This window comes from Rhinoderma darwinii, unplaced genomic scaffold (genome assembly GCF_050947455.1).
Source record: "Rhinoderma darwinii isolate aRhiDar2 unplaced genomic scaffold, aRhiDar2.hap1 Scaffold_131, whole genome shotgun sequence".
NCBI classification, from domain to species: domain Eukaryota; kingdom Metazoa; phylum Chordata; class Amphibia; order Anura; family Rhinodermatidae; genus Rhinoderma; species Rhinoderma darwinii.
In genome coordinates, this window is record NW_027461963.1 from 208,160 (window position 1) to 216,936 (window position 8,777).

The 8,777-nt window shown below is 44.7% G+C and overlaps 1 long non-coding RNA gene across 2 annotated transcripts; it reads left to right on the forward strand.

Annotated features, from left to right (window-relative positions):
- The first annotated feature begins 208 nt into the window (after nt 1-208).
- On the forward strand, nt 209-8,314 carry LOC142699130 (uncharacterized). 2 transcript variants are annotated; one of them, XR_012866006.1, is made up of 5 exons: nt 209-597; nt 3,570-3,690; nt 3,830-4,032; nt 5,098-5,192; nt 7,807-8,314. It is a non-coding gene; the product is annotated as an uncharacterized LOC142699130 (long non-coding RNA). The 2 variants fall into 2 exon arrangements; XR_012866005.1 differs by lacking the exon at nt 209-597 and having other exon boundaries at nt 1,224-3,690.
- Nucleotides 8,315-8,777: the final 463 nt, after the last annotated feature.

Here is an 8,777-nt window from a genome sequence, read left to right on the forward strand (position 1 = left end):
CGAAGGTGTCGCCGGGCCAGGGTGCTTTTAAAACAAGCAGGGGAAGGGAGCCAGCGCAGCAGGGAGCCGAAGATAGAGCATGTCCTATTTTTTGACGGCCGGTTTACCCGGCCGTCAAAAAATCGGTCGTGTGAATAGCCCCATTAGGGGTCTATTATTCCTAATGCAGTCGGGTGCCGGCCGATTTATGAACGGCCGGCACCCGGCCGGGAAACCCTGTCGTGGGAATGAGGCCTAACGCAGCATGTGATTACGATTTTTATAAATATTATTCACTTGTATTAAATAGATTTCTACTACATGTAAACATAAAGGTTTTCTATATTTTCTTTGCTATCTTTTCTCTACCCCACATGGCCACTCTATGGTGATGCAGGTGGGGGCGCTATTTCACTGTTTACCTCCGGCAGCAGAAGGGCGAGGTGCAGCCCTGCCACACAACAACAATCCTGGTTCCGCAGTAGAATTTTCTGTTTTTTTGGTGTAAACTTTTTGCATAGATTTTCATTGTAGGATCTGTACAAAGTGGAGCTGCCAGGAGATCGGAGACTTGATGAGATGGACGCATGCAGCTCCCGTCAGGAACATACTGGTTAGGTGAGTAGTCCCACCTCATAATATCCATGAAATATGGAAATAAATAGGTTTTGGACAAATATCAAACTATCACTGCCAGGCAAAAAACTTTAAAACAGAATTTTTAATAAATATTAACTGTAAAAAAAATAATCAAATACCAATTTAATTTTACTACAAAACACATAGCACCTCGATCAGTGGTACAAGCATCTTTGGGGTACTCCAGCGGGTAGAGTTCATAGAACAGGGTATAATACTAGTAATACCAGTTCAGTATCAGGGCATAATAAATGAGTAGTCCCACCTCCCCTTTCTCATCCATATTAGGCTCTGTTCACATCTGCGTTGGGGTCCCGTTCTGACGTTCCGTCGGAGGTTTCCGTTAGAACGGGACCCTGAGCAGACACCGACGAAAACCAGGGGTTTCCGTTTCCATCACCATTGATTTCAATGGTGACGGAGCCGGTGCCCGTGGTTTCCGTTTGTCTCTTTTGTGCTCCGGACCCTTCGTTTTGCCGGAAGCAATAGCTTAGTCGACTACTGAAATCAATGGTGATGGAAACAGAAACCCCTGGTTTCCGTCGGTGTCAGTTTGTGTCTGCTCAGGGTCCTGTTCTGACGGAAACCTCTGACGGGAACGTCAGAACGGGACCCCAATGCAGATGTGAACAGAGCCTTAGGGCATGACCAGACGTGGCGGAATTGCTCTGCAATTCCGCTGCGGATAGTCCGCAGCGGAAATCCGCAGCGTACACGTTTCTCCATTGCTTTCCACAGCTTTTTAGTTGGGTTCGTTTACACGTTGCGGACAATTCTGCGGAGCATAGGCTGTGGTGCGGAATTTGGTGTCCGCAGCATACACTGGCTGTTGCGGACGTGTAGCGGACTTGTTGCGGACTCATTGCGGAATTTCTCCATTGACTTCAATGGAGAGTGAAAATTCCGCAATGAAGTCCGCAGATGTTATGTGTGCTGCGGAGCGTACTGGTTTTACTAACATGATAGTTCTTCATTCTGGCTAAACCTATGTATCTCTAGATCTACAGCCAGACTGAGGAAGTCAATGGGGCTCCCGTAATTACGGGTGATTACGTGTGTGCACCCGTAATTACAGGAGCGTTAATAGGCGATGTCAGTAAATAGTCACTGTCCAGGGTGCTGAAAGAGTTAAACGATTGGCAGTAACTGTTTCAGCACCCTGGACAGTGACATCCGATCACAATATACATCAGCCTGTAAAAAAAATAGAAGTTCATACTTACCCATAACTCCCTGCTTCTTCCTCCAGTCCGGCCTCCCGGGATTACGTTTCAGTCCAAGTGACGGCTGCAGCCAATCACAGGCCAATCACAGGCTGCAGCGGTCACATGAACTGCCGCGTCATACAGGGAGGTCGGGCTGGATGTCGAAAGAGGGACGCGTCACCAAGACAACGGCCGGGTAAGTATGAATTTCTTTTTCTTTTACTAGGGAAAGGGCTGTCCCTTCTCTCTATCCTGCACTGATAGAGAGAAGGGAAGCCCTTTCCCCCTCAATACGCAACGGCCAGTCCGCATCAATTTAATGCCCATTTTAGGCAAAGCCGCGACAGAATCTGCAACGCAGATTATGTGCGGCATTGATGCGGACAGTGTATGCAGAACTCCGCCACGTCTGGTCATGCCCTTAGACTGTCACACAGAAACCTCTGCATGTTCTTTATATCCACAATTTCTAGTTATAATCCCTCCTCATCGGGCTGCAGCGGCCAAACCGCAGGAGAAGTGGGGGGTGTGAACATAATCTTAGGCAGCCTTGGCTGGAATTACAGCTGTGATTGGATAGAGTAGGTCACATGTGGACACGAAGTCCCTGTTTACACACCAAGTTTTTTGCAGGTGGAAAAATCTGCCTCAAAATTCCTTCTGCCGCTTTTTTTACGCATTTTTCGACCACGGCCATTGAGCACCGCAGGCAAAAATGCTGCGAAAACCATTTTCTTTGCCTCCCATTGATGGCAATGGGAGGTCAGAGACGGAAACGCTTGAAGAAAGGGCTTGACGCTGCTTTTTCCTGTGAGTGTTTTTTTCTCGTGGGAAAAACGCCTCTGCATCCCATTGAAATCAATAAGATTAGTTTTCGGACGTTTTTTGGTGCGGTTTTCGATGCGTTTTCCACTTAAAAAAACGCTCCAAAAAAACTCTGTGTGAACTAGGCCTAATATTTCTCCATATATTACATGTGGCTTTTGCAGCATATTTGGCTGTGCATCCTTTGCATTACAATCTACTGCAGATTGTTACTGCTGCAAGTTTATGCAGTTTTCTAGAACCCTATTCACATTCATACTTTATGTGTCAATTTGACCATGGAAATCTGCAATAAATATGTAACATGTGAACATAGACTTAGGGGCTACACGTGATGTTTCAGGCTACATTTACACACTGCAACCAGGTTACATCACACTTGTCTTCTCTCCCAGATTGTCCTGGAGACTTCCAAACTAGGGAAGATCTTACATGATGTAGCTGCATAAAGGAAGGCACTCTGCTGGGACTATTTGTGAGGGGGAACTCTGCTTGTAGTGGTTATTGGGGGCAGTCTGCTGGCACTAATTATTGGAGGCACTTTGCTGGCAATATGGTTTATTGAGGGGGTCTCTGCTGGTAGTGTTGTTTATGAGGGGGCAGTATACTGGCACTGTTTAAGGGACAATACTCTGCTGGCACTGTATGGGGGCACTCTGCTTAGTCTAATGATGGGGTCGCTCGCTGATAACTGAGGCTTCTTAGCTGTCCTTATCGGTGGGGTTTACATAGGAAAGAAATTCTCAAACCACATCTCAAATCTCCCTGTAGTTGATTCTAAAAACAGACAAGTATGGCTCAGAAAAACGGCTGCAAACAAATAACCATTGATGTGAATGGAAATGAACAAAATCTTTTTTGCTTTCTGCGATTATTATTTACATGTTTTATAAGACATGTTACATCTCGTGTTATACACAGCAGGAGGCAACAGCACACGTCTTATCACACAGGAAGAGGAAATACATCAGAAAGGGAAACGGGAAGAGGAAGAGCAGCCATGTCATACAGGAAATACAGGGAAGTGACATCATCACAGGAGGTAACGTATATCCTGTGTGCGGGGACCCCAGAAATATGATGAGACTGACGTATCAGGGCTGATACATAGTAATGTTATGTTAATGTTATGTCATTATATATCATTACTTGTGTGTTTAGGCTGTGCTTATATATGTTAGTAGGTCGGACCAGAAGGATCGCGTGTTCTGTATACAAGCTCCAGATAAGAAGAACATGGATCAGCAGAACAACACCAGCGCTCCTGGGACTGCGCTCCAACCACACAGCATTTCATCCGGAGGATCGACTGTTCCGTAGTCCAAAATGTCACTTCTCGGGTTCTATTCCTACAATGGAGGAAAAAGTCAATTACATATTTTCAGTAATTATTGTTACAATATCTCCATTAAGGAAATCTCATGTATGGAATATTTTTTTGTATCACCTTAACTTCTGGTTACACCTGAAATGCCCTATAAGGGTATTTAGATATCATAGAGGGGGGTATCACGCTGGAGACCCTCTCTATGACCCAAATGGAAGCTCTGCGCCACCTCTGTCCAGAGGCTGTGTGTGGTATTGCAGCTTTTCTGTATTGAATTGTATAGGGCTAAGTTGTCCACACACCGCACATCACCTGTGGACAGGTGTGGCTCTGTTTTTGGAAGACGTCAGCTCTATTTTTCTAATTATGTACAACCCCTTTAATGAAATAATCTCTTTAGAGGGTTTTCTCCATCTCAGACGTTTATGTGATATCCACCTATGCGCATGCACGCAGCTCTCTCCGTTCTGTACTATGGGAGTTACGCAAATAGTTCAACAGCGCTCAGCTGTTTCCGAAACTTCCATAGAACAGAATAGAGAGAGGGACGTGCGAGGCCTTTCCGAAATCATTCTCCACCTGGAATCAGCAGCCATTAGACGGGACAGGGATCTGGGAACAAAGCAGGACAGGGTCAGGGAGAGACCTCCGTTTTCCACATAGGTGTGAGTCCCAGAGAAATAGTAAGATGGGAGTACCCCTTTAAATAAAACTTCTTAGTGATGATCCATTTTCTTAAGGTGTTTAATTAAACTATGGACAGTGAGGTCGAAGAACCGGCACCCAAAATATCTATACTGGAGTGACATGCCTGTTACTAACGCTGTATACAAGCTCCCCCCGTATAACAGACAGGGCCCTCACTGAGACTTTGTAGGGGCTCCTAGAGACAAATATATATTGATGTACAGACATTTTCCCCTCCGTTATTGTGCAGCACGACCTCCCCACATATAACAGGCAGGACCCTCACTGACCCCCTGGACAGACACATAGGCCTGAATATATTTATATCTTTATATTTTCCATTATTCACCTGCAGGAAATGTTATTTTAGAAATGGGGAGAAATACTTGGAATTGTGTTTTTTTAGTTTCTGATGTTATTTTTGTTACTTCTCAGGTATAAGGAGAAAAGTAACCGGCACATACAAGATGAGACGTGGATGAAGATGTGCGGAGGACTGTACCCCACCGGGAAAGAGCGGGCTGTCACTGGTATTACCATGGGGCAGATTTACTAAGGCCTCATGCACACGACCGTAGTGAGGTGCATTGACCGTGACTTGCGGCTCGTACGTCCGCGGAGTGTCACCCACGGCCACCCTCAAATCGCGGGCCGTGCATATGACCGCGTGCATTATTTTCTATGAGCCTGTACCGCAAAACACGACCGTAATAAGACATGTCCGTTGTTTTTGCGGTCCAGGTTCCTGGGCAATGCATGGACCGTGGAAACCAAGGTCGTATGCATGGGCCCATTGAAATGAATGGGGTCGCAATTCACCTGCAGATTTGCGGGTGAATTGCGGCCGCAAAAATAAGTTAGTGTGCATGGGGCCTAAAACTATCTGAGTTTTACACAGTGTAAACTGATACAAGGAAGTCAGAAATTGCGCCAAATTTATCACAGTGGTGCACGATGTATGATAGATTTTGCTAGACATGTTAGACACTTTTCTCTTCCTTATACCACCTCTTGGTTGGCTTAGTTTAAGACACGCCCCTTTATTCTAGGCCACGCCCCTTGTCAAGCACGCCGCAAAATGTGTCTAAAACAATTAATAAATATGGCGCACAACATGTACGCCATAATTCTGGCTCAATTTGAATAGTAAATCTGTCCTACTATAAATGTAATATAAATTTGGGGTTAGTATTCAGGGCATATTCCCTATTTAAAGAATTGATAAGAGTCGGGAATCCTTCAGCTTAGTCCATTCTCTCTACTATCAGTCAGTACAGGGAGTAGTAGTACATATAAAACATTACATTGTCACCATGTCAGTTTTATTCTGCCTGCACTGACAGCACAAAGTCTTCATGGTGACTGCAGGACTGGAAGTCAAGGACCACCTCTATGATGTCCGCGGGACCTAATAGGGATATGGCTCTTTTTCCATTTATTTGTTGTTGTACTGTGATGAGAATATTATTTACATGCAGTATTTATTGCTAGGGGAATTTTTTTTTCTGAAAATTCTATAAAGAGCAAGTGGTGTAGGATTGGTTCAGACTGGTGACATCAAGACACAAATGTGACCTCAAGAATTCGTCAATGAGCTGATAATCCCGGTGCCAATTCTGGCTGCAAGTAATATATAAAGGGGCACACCTACCTCAAGTACTGGCACAGTATAAGGTCATCAGGGTGACTGCAGGACTGGAATTAACGCTCTTTTATGAAAAGGGTGTTTTGCAATGTTCAGCACATGGCAGCTTTGTGTATATAGTAGTATATAGACCCTACTGCACTGATTCTTCATACTATACCCTAATATAGCATAGTTGACAATATTTGGAATTTCTTTCTAGGGACACTTCGGTTTCAGATGGATTGAGACAGGACTTGATAGGGCCTACCTTTGACAGAACGTGGTTCATTGGGCATGGCTTGTCATGGGGCAGGGTTAGTGAGAATACACTTTGTGTACCAGATATTCCCTGTATTCTGTCCTCACTATAAAAACCTTGCAGTAAGGACAGTATAGAGGGAGGGTATTGCCTGCAGAAGTGATCTAAGTAAGTATGGCACGTGACCACTGTGGCCAGTGATTGACTAGTTCGATCATGTGCCGATACGGGACATCACTGGTCCAGCCTGTGTAAACAGGCCGGCAGGGGATTGTGAACCGCCGGCACTGGAGCCGCAGAGAATTAGAAGGTGAATACCCACCTTCTAATTCTCTGCGGCTCCAGTGCCGGCGGTTCACAATCCCCTGCCGGCCTGTTTACACAGGCTGGACCAGTGATGTCCCGTATCGGCACATGATCGAACTAGTCAATCACTGGCCACAGTGGTCACGTGCCATACTTACTTAGATCACTTCTGCAGGCAATACCCTCCCTCTATACTGTCCTTACTAAATGGTGCAATTTTCAGTTTTAATTACAATTTTTATAAAGCCTGGAAAACCCCTTTAATACCAAACCCTAAAATGTATTCAGACCCCCGGACAAATCCCCTTTATGTACTTCCCGCTCCTTCAGCAGCTCTGGGTCCCATTCGGCTCCGGACCCCACCTCTGCTGGCTGAGCCAGGAGCTGTTAGTTAGCTGTTAGTGATATTGGCTGTTAGCTGTTAGTGATATTGGCCTTTACATATTGGAGTAATCCAATAGATAACAGCCAATTTTTTAAATAAAATCCTGCGATGTAGTTTGGGTGGGCACTGCGCCTTTGATTGCATGACAAATTTTTCTTGGAGTTCCCCTTTAAAAATTGGTAAGCAGCGGGTAACACAAATACTTCACACGTGGACAGTAAAGTAAAACCCATTTTAATTTGACTGTATTTCTGGACCGGACTAGTCCGGGACTAAACTTGACTGGTCCCTTCGTCAGGTTAAGATCAGATAAAGGGACAAGTCGTGCCAGAAACGCGTATTTAAATAAAATTCTACCATCGCTTGGCGCCCTATCTGTCCCCGTTTTGAAACCTTTGTGTTAACCGCATCTTAGTTGAGCAGATTTACTTGTGAATTTTGTATCTTAGTTGAACATAGAACGCACTATCTACCTACCTGGCAGATAAAGGGTCTTGGTGTGGGTCACGGGGAATATCTTCAAGAGAGCAACTCTTCACTAGGACATTTTATTTATTCTTGTTTCAGAACTGAAGGGAATGTACCGTACAACATCAGCAGGAGGAAGCCCTGGTGTCGAGAACGTCAGCCATGGAAAGGGATGTGCCAGATCAAGGTCTCTACGCTAAAGAGGCAGCAGATATGAACCACTAATGTCCATCTAAGAATGCCGGAACGTCATCCGTCCACACCTCCTCCTTCCCATCCCCCACTGTCCAGAAGGGGTTTTTAAGATCCATCCAATTAAAAGACAACTGTCCAGAAGTCTTTGAAAATGAAGCCTTGTCCATGATTCGCAGGGCTGCGGTGAAGTACAATGGTTTTGGGTGTTTAATGGCAAGTCTCTTCAGATGCCCGGCAATGGACTTCCTCCCCTCGTCCTGTTTGGTAGGGTCTCTGCACTCCCTTTCCTGTAGAACAGCTGCCTCTACAGATTCCCAAGGCCATCCATATTTTTTTCCTGTCTGGCTGATAGCAACACATGTCAATAAAAACATACCTCAATGTATTTATTGTATTTCTAATAAAAATGGATAGACAAATACATAAAAATAATTTGTTTTAATTCCAAAGAACTTTCATAAAATCTATATTATACCTGTGTAATCAATTGTGGACATGGTCACTGATTCATTGAAGTCCAGCAAAGAAATCCCCCAGCCTGAGACATACTGTACTCCGTGTCAGAAGAACAAGAAGCTACAAAAAGAGAGACAACTGCATCCAGTCGATGTTCTTATCAACAAAGAGGTTTAAAAGGTGAGAAGACTAATTGACATTTTTTTTCAAGGTATTACTCTAGGGAGCGCTCCTGTTATCATCTTTGTCTCACACTGTATTTTCCTAAGGTACTGTATACATTTCACTCATTAATGCCGACCTAGCCAAGTGAGCACACAACAAACTAAGCCTGCGCACCCAAATAGAGTACCAACCATCTATAGATCATTCCAATAAAGGAGTTTTGCCTTTGCACAGCGCTCCAAGGGGAGCACAAT